Source organism: Kogia breviceps, chromosome 5 (assembly GCF_026419965.1).
Source record: "Kogia breviceps isolate mKogBre1 chromosome 5, mKogBre1 haplotype 1, whole genome shotgun sequence".
NCBI lineage: Eukaryota > Metazoa > Chordata > Mammalia > Artiodactyla > Physeteridae > Kogia > Kogia breviceps.
The window spans coordinates 128,434,995-128,450,140 of NC_081314.1; the positions used below are offsets into that span (position 1 = coordinate 128,434,995).

General features: G+C 37.3%; 1 pseudogene; it reads left to right on the forward strand.

Moving 5' to 3' along the window:
• Positions 1-6,274: 6,274 nt before the first annotated feature.
• On the forward strand, positions 6,275-11,703 carry LOC131756904 (protein downstream neighbor of Son-like; annotated as a pseudogene).
• The last annotated feature ends 3,443 nt before the right edge of the window (positions 11,704-15,146 follow it).

Consider the following 15,146-nt stretch of genomic DNA (forward strand, 5'->3'; position numbering starts at 1 on the left):
AGGAGATATGGGGATATATGTTTATGTATAGCTGATTCACTGTTATACAGTAGAAACTAACATACCATTGTAAAACAATTATACTCCAATAAAGATGTTTAAAAAAAAAAAGGTCTATGCTGGATTTGGCCCTAATCTCATAAGGAAACTTTGGGAGGAGTCATAGGAAAGATTTTTGACCAAAGAATCAGCACCTACTTGTATCAGGTGGTAGAAGTTGGCTTAAGAAAGATGGCTAGAAGCAGGCAGCATAGATTCTTTCACTCTTAGAGATTCTGTATGAATGTGAATTTCCCCTTGCTTCTGAATAGAAAGCTCTTACAAACATATAATAAGGAATATTGAAGATTCTAGTGCAAGTTCTTAAATAACTCTATTTGTAACAAGTTAGTGACATTCCAGGTATTGTCCATGATATCAAAGGACCATGGTTAATTATGGCAGAGGCCACAAAAATATCAATTATCATGAAGCAAGGATATTTTGGAGATACATAGCTAAGAAGGGAAATCATGTAAATCCTTACATGTGAGGCTATGGCTATAAAAATATCTTAAAATCAAAAGCAATATATTTTATGAAGATAATTTTGACAGTTGGTCAGTGAGATAAATTGAAAGATCTAAGACTAATAATGAGAAAAAGAGTTAGCAATATACTGAGATATCCAGAGAAGAAATAATGAGGATTCAAATCTCTGTACAGCAATGGTGTTGTAGAAGGGGTGATTGACAATAATGAAGGAAAATTAAAGGAATTTTGTGATTTGGGAAAGTTTGGACATTGGACATAAAGAAAGGAAAGGGCTACAATATATAACAATACCAGCTTTTGGATATTGGTGACTTGTGCAATCATCACCTGATACAGAGTTTATAAGAAGTGAAGTTTAGTTTCCCACTTACATATTACCAAGGATCATTTTAACTTAGATTGCAAAAATCAACTTGAAAATTTAATTGCTGCTCCTAATCTAAATTTCAGTAGTGGCAAATGCAAGTTGATAATACGTGTGGTCTGAAAAACATTTTAACCATTAAAATTGATGTTTTTCCTACTGTTCTAACCACATGAATGAACACCTTAATGTACCAAAAACAGAAGAACACAATATTGAAAGAAACATCATCAGGTCCATGACTCTAATAAGAACTGGATAGTTGTTTTGTCTATAGATTTTAAATTAAAAACCTAAATATTTTCATCTACAATTAAGTGCAACTTCTGGATATAATTGACCATAGTGATATAATTACTGATTTGGGGCATTCACACAGACACACTCACACACTCACTCTGACATTTCAGAAAGTATTTAGACTTACACCCGGAAATCACATATAAAAGATGTAATTCAGGCCTCTGTCATATAGCTGGAAACAACTGTGAAATAAAAATGTTCTAAATACAACATACTATGAGGGAGAAAGACTGAAACTAAAATCTTCATTTTGTAAGATCAGGACAACACGTGGTTACCATGACTTTGTTAATACATATAAATAATTAGTACCTTCATTCATTAGTTAGCTCCTCCTTAATTCTCTCAACTGACTAAAGGGCCTCATTACTCTCTCAGGCTGTATTATCATTTTATTTTAAAAAGTGGGAATTCCCTGGCGGTTCAGTGGTTAGGACTCTGCACGTTCAATGCTGAGGGCCCAGGTTCAGTATCTGATAGGGGAACTAAGATCCCGCAAGCCATGAAGCACAGCAATAAATAAATATTAATTAAAAAATTAAAATATTAAGGCAAAATCAATTGAATTGCTCTTGGGAAATATATCTGCTGGAAGAATCAGAATTAAAAATAAAATAAACCTTATAACAGTGGATCTACTACATCATACTGTATCTTGATATTGGAAGAAAGATAATAATAAAAGTAATAGAAATATTCTACTAATACAAGTAATAGGTTTGTAAAATTTAATAAACAGAAACTTCAATTAAATACATGTGGGAAACCAGAGGGAGAAGCTGTCACACCTTGCAGTGATAGCAGAAGCCAACAGGAAGAAGAGAGACTCCTCTTCTTTCCTGGCAAGGACTCAGCCAATCAAAAGTCATGTTTGTTTACTATAGCCCTCCCACTTTCCCTTCTCCCTCTATAAAAGACCTCTCCATCCCTGATGAGCCAGGACTTACATGTGGCTCTCCGTGTTGGCAGACCTCAAATTGCAAATCTCTGCTGGTCCTGAATAAACCCATCCCTGCTGGAGAAATATCTGGCAGTCTAATTCTGCAGCCAACAGGTACTAATATTAGTATTAAAAACTGTCTAAATGCCAAGTACTCTTTTAATTACCTTATGTTTACTATATGAAAATTATCAGAACATCCTTCAGAGGCAATGTTTTACATGAGGAATGGAATTTGTAATTAACTTTAAGGACAAACAGTCAGTGGTGATGCTAGATTTCAAACCCAATTATAATATAGTGGCTTCTTTATTTGAAATATTCCTAATATTTTACTGATAGAAATCATTTCTGATTTTCGTACTGTGGCATTTGGTATTAATGACTTTAAGATTTTCTTGTGGGTGTGCTTCAAGATGGCAGAGGAGTAAGACGTGGAAATCACCTTCCTCCCCACAAATATATCAGAAATACATCTACATGTGGAACAACTCCTACAGAACACCTTCTGAACACTGGCAGAAGACCTCAGATTTTCCAAAAGGCAAGAAACTCCCCATGTACCTGGGTAGGAAAAAGAAAAAAGAGACAGAATAATAGGGGCGGACCTGCACCTCTGGGAGGGAGCTGTGAAGGAGGAAAAGTTTCCACACACTAGGAAGCCCCTTCACTGGCAGAGAAGTAGCATAGGCATGGGGAAGCTTCGGAGTCATGGAGGAGAGCGCAGCACCAGGAGTGGAGAGGGCAAAGCAGAGAGGGTTCCGCATAGAGGATCTGTGCTGATCAGCACTCACCAGCCTGAGAGGCTTGTCTGCTCACCTGATGGAGTGGACAGGAGCTGGGAGCTGAGGCTCAGGCTTCAGAGGTCAGATCCCAGGGATAGGACTGGGGTTGGCTGCATGAACACAGCCTAAAGGGGGCTAGCCGGGAGGGAGTCTGGATGAAATTCTGAAACCGCCTAAGAGGCAAGACACCATTGTTTTGGGGTGTGTGAGGAGAGGGGATTCAGAACACTGTCTAAATGAGCTCCAGAGATGGGCACAAGCCACGGCTGTCAGTGCAGGCACCAGAGATGGGCATGAAATGCTAAGGCTGCTGATGCAGCCACCAAGAAGCCTGTGTGCAAGCACAGGTCAATATCCACACCTTCCCTCCCGGAAACCTGTGCAGCCCATCACTGCCAGGGTCCCGTGATCCAGGGAAACTTGCACGGGAGAACACACGGCATGCCTCAGGCTGTTGCAACCTCACACTGGCCTCTGCTGCAGCAGGTTCACTCCACATTCCATACCCCTCCCTCCCTCTGGCCTGAGTGAGCCAGAGCCGCCTAATCAGCTGCTACTTTAACCCCAAACTGTCTGAGGGAAGAGCAGATGCCCTCAGGTGACCTACATGCATGCAGAGGTGGGGCCAAATCCAAAGCTGAACACCAGGAGCTGTGCGAACAAAGAAGAGATAGGGAAATCTCTCCCAGCAGCTTCAGGAGCAGTGGATTAAATCTCCACAATCAACTTGATGTACCCTGCATCTCTGGAATACATCAATAGACAACGAATCATCCCAAAATTGAGGTGGTGGACACTGAGAGCAGCTGTAGACTTCAGGTTTGCTTTCTGCATCAAATTTGTTTCTGGTTTTATGTTTTTCTTGGTTTGGAATTTAGAGCTTATTATGATTGGTAGATTGGTTTATTGATTTGGTTGCTCTCTCCCTTTTTTTAATTATATAGATTATATACATATTTTCTCTTATTTGTGAGTGTGTATATGCGTGCTTCTTTGTGTGATTTTGTCTGTATAGCTTTTTTTATCATTTGTTCTAGGGTTCTGTCCTTTTTTTTTTTTAATCTTTGTGTAGTTTTTAGCACTTGCTGTCATTGGTGGATTTGTTTTTTGGTTTGGTTGCTCTCTTCTTTCTTTCTGTTTTTTATTACTTTTTAGTTTTTTTTAAATTTTTAATAATTTTTAAAAAATTTTTACTGTCATTATTTTATTTATTGACTTTTCTTTCTTTTTTTCTCCCTTTACTCCAGAGCCATGTAGCTGACAGGATCTTGGTGCTCTGGCCGAGTGTCAGGCCTGTGCCTCTGAGGTGGAAGAGCCAAGTTCAGGACATTGGTCCACCAGAGACCTCCCGGGTCCATGTAATATCAAACAGTGAAAGCCCTCCCAGAGATCTCCATCTCAATGCCAAGACCCACCTCCACTCAACAACCAACAAGCTACAGTGCTGGACACCATATGCCAAACAACTAGCAAGACAGGAACACAACCCCACCCATTAGCAGACAGGCTGACTAAAATCCTAGTAAGGTCAAAGACATCCCAAAACACACCACTGGACATAGACCTGCCCAACAAAAAGACAAGATCCAGACTCATCCATGAGAACACAGGCACAGTCCCCTCTACCAGGAAGCCTACACAACCCACTGAACCAAACTCACCCACTGAGGGCACACACCAAAAACAACGTGAACTACAAACCTGCAGCATGCGGAAAGGAGACCCCCCAAACAGTAAGTTAAGCAAAATGAGAAGACAGACAAACACACAGCAGATGAAGGAGCAAGGAAAAAAACCCACCAGACCAGACAAATGAAGAGGAAATAGACAGTCTACTTGAAAAAGAATTCAGAGTAATGAAAGATGATCCAAAATCTTGGAACTAGAATGGAGAAAATACAAAAAACGTTTAATAAGGATATAGAAGAACTAAAGAGCAAACAAACAATGAACAACAACACAATAAATGAAATTTAAAATTCTCTAGAAGGAATCAATAGCAGAATAATTGAAGGAGAAGACCAGATAAATGACCTGGAAGACAAAATAATGGAAATAACTACCACAAAACAGAATAAAGAAAAAAGAATGAAAAGAAAGGAGGACAGTGGCACAGACCTCTCGGACAATATGAAATGCACCAACATTCGAATTACAGGGGTCCCAGAATAAGAAAAGAAAAAGAAAGGGACTGAAAGAATATTCAAAGAGATCAGAGCTGAAAACTTCCCTAATATGGGAAAGGAAGTAATCAATCAAGTCCAGGAAGTGCCGGGAGTCCCAGACAGGATAAATCCAAGGAGAAACATGCCAAGACACATATTAATCAAACTCAAAAATTAAATGCAAAGAAAAAATATTAAAAGCAAGGGAAAAGCAACAAATAACATACAAGGGAATCCCCATAAGGTTAACAGCAGATCTTTTAGTAAAATCTCTGTAAGCCAGAAGGGAGTGGCAGGACATATTTAAAGTGATGAAAGTGAAAATCCTACAACCAAGATTACTCTACCAGCAAGGATCTCATTCAGGTTCAATGGAGAAATTAAAACCTTTACACACAAGCAAGAGCTAAGAGAACTCAGCACCACCCAACCAGCTTTACAACGAATGCTAAAGGAACTTCTCTTGGCAGAAATCACAAGAGAAGGAAAAGACCTACAATAACAAACACAAAACAATTAAGAAAATGGTAATAGGGACATACATATTGATAACTACCGTAAATGTAAATGGATTAAATGCTCCAACCAAAAGACACAGACTGGTTGAATGGATACAAAAACAAAACCCGTATATATGCTGTCCATAAGAGACCCACTTCAGACCTAGGGATACATACAGACTTTTCTTTCTGTAGGTGAGGGGATGGAAAAAGATAAGAGAATCCTAAAGATCCTATCATAAAACTACCAGAGGTAATCAATGAATTTGGTAAAGTATCAGGATACAAAATTAATGTACAGAAATCTCTTGCATTCCTATACACTGATGATGAATAATCTGAAAGAGAAATTATGGAAACACTCTCATTTACCATTTCAACAAAAAGAATAGAATACCTAGGAATAAACCTACCTAAGGAGACAAAAGGCCTGTATGCAGAAAACTATAAGATACTGATGAAAGAAATTAAAGATACAAACAGATGGAGAGATATACCATGTTCTTGGATAGGAAGAATCAACATTGTGAAAATGACTCTACTACCCAAAGCAATCTACAGATTCAATGCAATCCCTATCAAATTACCAATGGCATTTTTCACAGAACTAGAAAAATTTTTTTCACAATTTGTATGGAAACACAAAATACCCCAAATAGCCAAAGCAATCTTGAGAAAGAAAAATGGAGCTGGAGGAATCAGGCTCCCATACTTCAGACTGTACTGCAAAGGTACAGTAATCAAGACAGTATGGTACTGATATAAAAACAAGAATATAGATCAATGCAACAGGTTAGAGCACCCAGAGATAAACCCATTCACATATGGTCACCTTACCTTTGACAAAGAAGGCAAGAATATACAGCGGAGAAAAGACAGCCTCTGCAATAAGTCATGCTGGGAAAACTGGACAGCTATGTGTAAAAGAATGAAATAAGAACACTCCCTAACACCATACACAAAAATAAACTCAAAATGGATTAAAGACCTAAATGTAAGGCCAGACACTATCAAACTCTTTGAGGAAAACCTAGGCAAAACACTCTATGACATAAATCACAGCAAGATCCTTTTGACCCACCTCCTAGAGAAATGGAAATAAAAATAAACAAATGGGACCTAATGAAACTTAAAAGCTTTTGCACACCAAAGGGAACCATAAACAAGACCAAAAGACAACCCTTAGAATGGGAGAAAATATTTGCAAATGAAGCAACTGACAAAGGATTAATCTCCAACATTTACAAGCAGCTCATGCAGCTCAATATCAAAAAAACAAACAACCCAATCCAAAAATGGGCAGAAGATCTAAATAGACATTTCTCCAAAGAAGATATACAGATTGCCAACAAACACATGAAAGAATGCTCAACATCATTAATCATTAGAGAAATGCAAATCAAAGCTACAATGAGATATCATCTCCCACCAGTGAGAATGGCCAACATCAAAAAATCTACAAACAATAAATGCTGGAGAGGCTGTGGAGAAAAGGTAACACTCTTGCACTGTTGATGGGAATGTAAATTGATACAGCCACTATGGAGAACAGTATGGAGGTTCCTTAAAAAACTACAAATAGAACTACCATACAACCCAGCAGTCCCACTACTGGGCATATACCCTGAGAAAACCATAATTCAAAAAGAGTCACGTACCAAAATGTACATTGAAGCTCTATTTACAATAGCCAGGACATGGAAGCAAACCTAAGTGTCCATCATCGGATGAATGGATAAAGAAGATGTGACACATATATACAATGGAATATTACTCAGTCATAAAAAGAAACGAAATTGAGTTATTTGTTGGGAGGTGGATGGACCTATAGTGTGTCCTACAGAGTGAAGTAAGTCAGAAAGAGAAAAACAAATACCGTATGTTAACACATATATACAGAATCTAAGAAAAATAAAAATGAAAAGGTCATGAAGAACCTAGGGGTAAGATGGGAATGGAGATGCAGACCTACCAGAGAATGGATTTGCCGATGTGGGGAGGGGGAAGGGTAGGCTGTGACAAAGTGAGAGAGTGGTATGGACATATATACACTACCAAACATAGAATAGATAGCTAGTGGGAAGCAACCGCCTAGCACAGGGAGATCAGCTTGGTGCTTTGTGACCACCTAGAGGGGTGGGATAGGGACGGTGGGAGGGAAGGAGACGCAAGAGGGAAGAGATATGGGAACATGTGTATATATATAACTGATTCACTTTGTTATAAAGCAGTAACTAACACACCATTGTAAAGCAATTATACTCCAATAAAGATGTTAAAAAAAAGGGGGTGCATCTGTACAGCTGAGAGGGAAGGTTAATAATTTTTTTCACTTATGTGCAATTTGGTCCCATCCACCTATAGACTTCTATATTCCTATTATATATTCTTTCCGTAGCTCATTATTGGGAGAAGTAAAAATTGAACTGTCACACTGGTGGGTGTTTCAGGGTTCACACTGCTGGGCAACTCCCTCTATTTCAGGGAAGATTTAAGAGATGTATAAAAGAGCCCTGGACTTGTCCCCAGTCATTGTCATAGATCTATGGATTGTGGTCTGGAGCTCTTGCTTTATGTGGGACTGTTAGATTTAGGAAGTTTTGAGAATTCCTTCTTGCTTTCATTCTCCATTTTTTATAGCCCCAAACTTGAATATCTCCAGCCTTAAATTTTATGCAAATTATATACTTCCTGAAAATAAAGTTTATAACACTAGATGTTCAAGATCATGCAAACATATTAATATTACAATAATAGAAAAATTACCCAAAATGATGAAAAGTACTAATTTTGATATTGGATGGCAGTTTACCAAATGAGTCAATAATATGCCAGTTATATAACCAGAATTAAAGGTATCTGATGGGATCTCTGTTTCATGTGTGTCCCCAAATTCAGAGACTTAATAAATGGATAAATTTGAACTCTTAAGAAAATTTCTTTTTTAAACATCTTCAGGCTTATTCATATTCACACTATATAGAGTAAAATGGGGTGGGAGTTAACAGGCAGAGTTGTTTGCCCAAAATACTGAGTCACGAAAACACTCATCATTTGATAACAGCTGTTAAATCTTACTGCTGAACAGCTGGGATATGTCAAGGAACAAAGCAGACAAATCTTCTCTCATGGGGCTCAGGATTTAATGGCTTGTTTGTGTGTGACGAAAGGAGGAATAAACCAGTTTATCTAGCTACACTTAATTCAAATAATGATTGTAGCCTGACTAATCCAAGGGAATTATAAAATCTGCAATTTTTTTGTTTGTTTTTCAATTTCTATGTGGCATACCTACAGAAAGTAACAAAAATCTTAAGTGTATGGTTTGATGTTTGATATATACCCATGTAATTCCCCCACATCAAAATACATATTTTAAGCACTTCAGAATCCTATCTTGTGATCCCCCTACAGTACTATCAATTCCTCTGGTAAAGATGACTTTTTATTTCTATCACTGGTGATTAGTTATGCCTGATGTGGGATTTCTTACTTTACATTCCAGGTTGTATCTGTGAGATCCATCAGTGTTTTACATGTAGCTATTTTTGCTAAGCCTTTAGCCTCCTTGCTACTTCTTTCTGCTGTAATTCTTGGTAATTCTTCATCTAGCATACAAGTAGTTTACAGGTAAGCAAATATTTGAAGGAAGGGGAGCTGGCACAGTTTGAGATTAATTTCATCAATGTTTCCTCCTCTCCATGATTCTATCCACTAGATTTAGTTGCTTTGTCTACCATGAACTCAAATCTCAGATTCCTCATCCCATTTCTCTCTTCTGTATCTCAAGTTTCTCCCTTTTCTGGATTTTCTTCCACCATTATACAGACATACAGGGATGTCTTTTACAATGAAATCTATCACAACCACACGTGCATGCATGCATGCTCTCATGCCAAACATCTCTCTTCCTTCACATTTCTCTCCAGCTATTTATCCATTTCGTTATTTCTTTCACCCAAATCTCTGGTTTATCACCTCCTTTCTCTTCTTATCCCACTTCATTCCACACCATTTCACTCAAACTGCTTTTATCCATATCACTAATGACCCTTATATTGCTGAATTTTGTGTTTGCTAGTCTGTAAACATCTTTATCAACTAGTCAGCATCATTTGATGCAATTTTTAATTTCCTCTATACCAAAAGATTCTTCTTTCAGCTTTGATGTCACATTGATCTTATATGTATTTTTAAGATTTCTTTATCCACTGGGTGGACCACTGACTATAAAGAATAAAGAGTAAAAGGAGAGACCCATGTTAGGTGACTATTACAGCAATCCATAAGTGACTTAGTGTTGGACTTAGGTGCAAAGAAGGATAGAGAGATAAACACACATAATCAAGACATGTTTTCTAATCAGAATAGAAATTAAAGACACTATAGGCTGGTGAGGGAAAGGAAATAATGTCTCAAAATGGCTTTATTTTTAGATATGATAATTGGCTGTGTGTGGGTACAGTTATCCAAAATGAACATTTGCCAAAAGAGGTCTGTGAAAATAAAATTTCCCATTTAACTATGTTAAGTAGTGGATAGGATATACAAGTTTTACAGAGTTTGATATATAAATGTGGTGAAGTCCTTGGAATATAACGTGAGCCATAGAGAAGGACCTTTGGAAAGAAAATAGATAGCAAAAAAAAAGGGGGAAACAGGATTGAGCCCTCCCTTTTCCCAATATTTACAAATAGATCTCAGAAGATTAAACAGTTACTGAATTGCTCCAGACTCCACAGACATCCTTCTGCAAATCTGATATTTCATCTTCAAGTACTGAGTTATCTGTGGACTGAAGTATTAAAAATTGACTCCTTTTCACTCCTTCTCAACTCTTTTCCTAGGCAAATCATTTGATAGCATAGGAAGTAGCTCGAGGTCTTGTCCAGCTTTGTAGGGCAACAGAGTTATTGGGTTGGCCAAGATGTTTGTTTGGGTTTTTCCATACCATCTTAATGGAAAAACCCGAATGAAATTTTTGGCTAACCCAATAGTTTGTCTCAACATAAACGGAATTCCAAACTCCCACAGAGCTCCACTGGGCCTTAAACAGCCTTACCTATCAGGTATACCCTCCAATGCCAACTTGCCTTGGCTACCAATGTTCCCTTGTGTTGAAGTTGATAGAAAAATGGCTGGAGAGACAAGACCTTAGTCAAATGATGAAAACCTGCAACACATTTAAATTGGTGATTGGTTTGTATGCTTTGTGTCTCTATATAATCTGCTGGAGATGAACTTTGCCCATGTCTATGCTTGTACCTATCAGTCTACTATCCCATTTCGCACAGCAGGATTAGTAGGAAATGACATAATCATGACTCTCATATCTCCTACACCTAGAGGTGTAAGAAGAGCTATGAGAAAATGAAGGTATTGAATTCTCTCAGCCTTTAATAAAAGAAAATGGCTATAAGAAATAGAAAGCATCTGGAACAAGCTTGGGACACAGGAGGGAGGTGCGAGCATTCAGTGATGAAGGTTAAGTAGATGTTTCTGGCTGGAAGAGATGAGAGTGAAAAATAAAATTTAAGAACAAGACATATTTTCTATCAACCTAAGTAAAGAGAAACATGGATTACAGACTTGGGTCTACTGTGTTGGTGAAAGGAGTCAACACCTTTCCATTGTTAAAGTTTTTGATCAACTGTAAGAACTTAATTGCTAACTCAGGTCCATAGGCATGACTTCCACCAACCCTCTTATCCCCTACAGCTTTCCAAGGTGCCACAGTACAAATGTTTAAGGCATGAAGTGTAAATATGAAAACACAGGCTCTTTCTGGATATAAAGATTAATTTAGTTTGGAGATTGTAAGTCTTATTATGCTTTATTCTCTACATTTTGTGACCATGATACTCAAATCTTCAGAGAGTGGGTCTTTTTCTGTAGGACTATATACACATGAGCCAACTACAATATTTCATGTCTGCCTGCCAACAGATAAGGTACTGGATAATGAGTCTGTTCATAAGAACCTTGCTGACTATGATCTACAACTAAGACGCTGGACCAATTTAGCCAAATACCATTACTGGGGAAACCATCTTTACAGCTTTTGGAAATGAGTGACTACGTTTATCACTGGAGATACGAAACACCAAAGTAACTCTAAAAGGAAAAACTCTGAAGGAAAATAAGCCTTCTAGCAAGGATATTCATGTTTCTTAAACCACTGACTTTAAAGTTCATTTTGGAAAGGAATATAACAAAAATATTCAAACGTTGTTTATAAACAGTATCTTTTTACATTACCTTTTATTACACACACTAAGCAACAGGATTAAGGTTTTAAATCAACATTTTCTGTTTTTACTACTTTAAGTTAGATATTCAGATATGAATATAACTCAAACTTAAAAAAAAAAAAACCCTCACATAATGTAAATGAGAATTCTAGATCCCTACAACTTCATTATAAACTTAGTAGAAAACTTGGGTTTCCCTGGTGGCGCAGTGGTTGAGAGTCCGCCTGCCGACGCAGGGGACGCGGGTTCGTGCGCCGGTCCGGGAAGATCCCACGTGCGGAGGAGCGGCTGGACCCGTGAGCCATGGCCGCTGAGCCTGTGCGTCCGGAGCCTGTGCTCCGCAACGGTAGAGGCCACAACAGTGAGAGGCCCGCGTACCACACACACACACACACACACACACACACAAAAAAAAAAAAAAAAAAAAAAAAAAAACTAAGTTAACATCAGTGTTACCTTGAAAATGGAAAATTGAGGCTAAATAGTAGCAGTTACCTTATGGTATTATGGCTAATGGCATCAGGGCAAAACTATATTACTTTAACAATTTACTTAAGATTATTAGCAGGTTCTAATTTTGTAAAGGGAGAAGACAAATGTAGAGTATCTACTGAGCTCAGTGTTCATGATTCTACCTTAGCTTCTTTCCTTCTGATTTCGAATTCCTATATTCTCAAATATATTAAATTTGTATTTTACCACATGTTGATTCAGACAAGGTATTATATTACATTAGGTATTATTTATATATAAGGTATTATATAGGTAGTACATAAGGTATTATATAACATACATATATTACCTAAGGGTAATATTGATATATATTATAATAAGGGTTTATACTATATTGTAAGGGTATTATATTCCATATGGAATAGTGTTAAGAGTTGTAAAGTATGCTTAGCTGTCATGGCAAAGTAGTGCTTAATGTGTTTATAAATAAAAAACATGAAAAGGAAGGCAAGGGAAGGTAGAATTTTGGTGTCTTGGTGTCTTGGAAACAAGTATAAAAAATATTTCAAAATCAATAAGCTATCCTCCTGCATAAATAGTGGTGGGAAATTGACTAATATTGTATCAGAAAGGAGGCGACAGGGACTTGTCAACATGGAAGCAACTGGTGATCAAGAAATAATGTTGGTGACAAGGGAAAGATGAAACTCAAAAGTACAGTAGCTTGAGAAGAGAATGAGTTTAAAAAAAAATGAGACTACCTCAAATAACTCTTTAAAGAAGTTTGTTTGAAGACAGGTGAGGAAACAGTTACATTTAATTCTTTGGCATTTTGAAAAACAAAGACACAATGAGAGACAGTTCTGGAGTAATACAACATGAAAAATGAGGAAGGAAATCTATTAGTAAAGCAGAATATTAAGATAGACAGAGAATAGAGACTTTTAGGGTACATCTACCTGTATAAGGAAGGGGAGAAACATTTTGTAGGACATTTTTTTCTCTGAAGGGAAAAGAAATTGGCTTTTTTTTTTTTTTACCTGACCTGCTCTATGTAATTCTTTAGAAGAGCTGCCTGTCTTGGCTAAAATAAGCCTTATTATTAAGTTATTCATTGATAGACTTTTGGGAGCAATATCCAAATTGATTCTTAAAAGTCCTAAATCAAATAGAAACAGTGATTCCGACAAGGAGATGTCTCCAAATAGTGTACAATTCTCTGACACTCAGTAATTCTTCCCACCCCATTCCAGCTCCTAGAAATTAGCCATAGTTCTGGAAGACAACAGGCTCAGATGATAATCCCATTAAGGTTACAAAAGAAGAAAAAGAGAAAAAAATCAGACAAATCAGTAATCAATCAGTCAGGATAAGTTGTGGCTTACAGTTAAGTTTCCTATTTTATGTATCTCCTTTTTTATTACTCAGAATCAGTGATGGGCAAGGATCTGGGTATTTCTCCTTGCTTTGACTAGGTATTCATTTTCTGAGATGAATTTTTCATTGAGGTTGACTTTGAATGCAAGTGGTTTACACTCACATTTTCCTAAGCTTTTTTTGGCTGTTAGATATATTTAGGATTTGTTTTCCTTACAACAATTGTATTTGATTCACATTTTAAGCTTGTGGGCCTGAAACAGATAAAGGCAAACCTGCCTACTGAGGTTAATACTGCCTGCATGACATGAAGTGTCTCCATGAAAAATTATACGCCAGCCACATTCTATACTGAATTTTGGAGTAAAATAAGATACAATGTGGTCACGTTTCATCATCTGTTCACAAATGTCCCTTTTGGATTTTGAGGCAAGGAGTGGCTGATTAAGGATGGAATCACATTTGAAGAACCTGATGTTAGAGATGTCTATGTTTTTAATGTATCTGTATCCATTATTGACTTGATTTGTGATTTTCCCATTTCATTGTTACAAACATTAACTAGACCTCATATTGCATTTCTAGATTTTCATATTTTGAAGTGATGTCTCAATAGATTTTGTTGTTGTTTGCTTGTTTCTCCTTTAATCATAGAAAATGTTCCTACTTAGGAGCAAAATAAAAAAACAAATCAAAGCTCCCTCATGTTCAGGAATGAGCTGATTATTTGTTGTAATTCTGAACAAATAGGAATGATCATTTAAATAGTGTTTCAAATGTCTGAAAGGAACATTAGCATTCAAACTAAAACCACAGCATTTTAATATTCTCATCAGGGCTGATCAGTTAATAAAAATGGGTCATTAGAAAATAACTAGCTAGGGCCTCTCATTAAGGCACAAATAAGCCAAAATAATATTAATATCTTCAACATTTGCCTAATACTCATGGAGACAATAGTAGTCAAGCACCAACCTCTTTCCAATGTTATTAAATTTTCCTAATTGTATATATACTGTATGTTTATTTGTTGATATAAAACACGGAGGAGAGAGAAAATGTAGGAGGCAGAAAATGAATTCACAGTCAGTCATGTGACTGCATAAAATTGGGGTCAAACTGGGGTCACTGGCTCTTAGCAAGTCAAATGGATGTTGTCAGGGCTTTTCTAATTTGACTTAGCAGCAGACCTCTTACTCCACCTCAGATCATACTGTTCCCTGGGTGGCACCGTCCTTACACTCTCCTGATTGCCCTGAGGCTCCTCTAGCTGCTCCTTCTTCATATCATCTTTGCCTTCATCCCTGCACCAACCAGAAAACTAAGTTATCCATGATGAGGCTTTATCCTTCATCCCCCACATCCAATAAACACAAGTCCTTGGAGATTCTCTTAAATAATTTACAGTTCTCATCTACTTTTCTTTATTCCACTGTTTTGGCCCAAATCACCAAATTCTGTGGTCTGGACACTA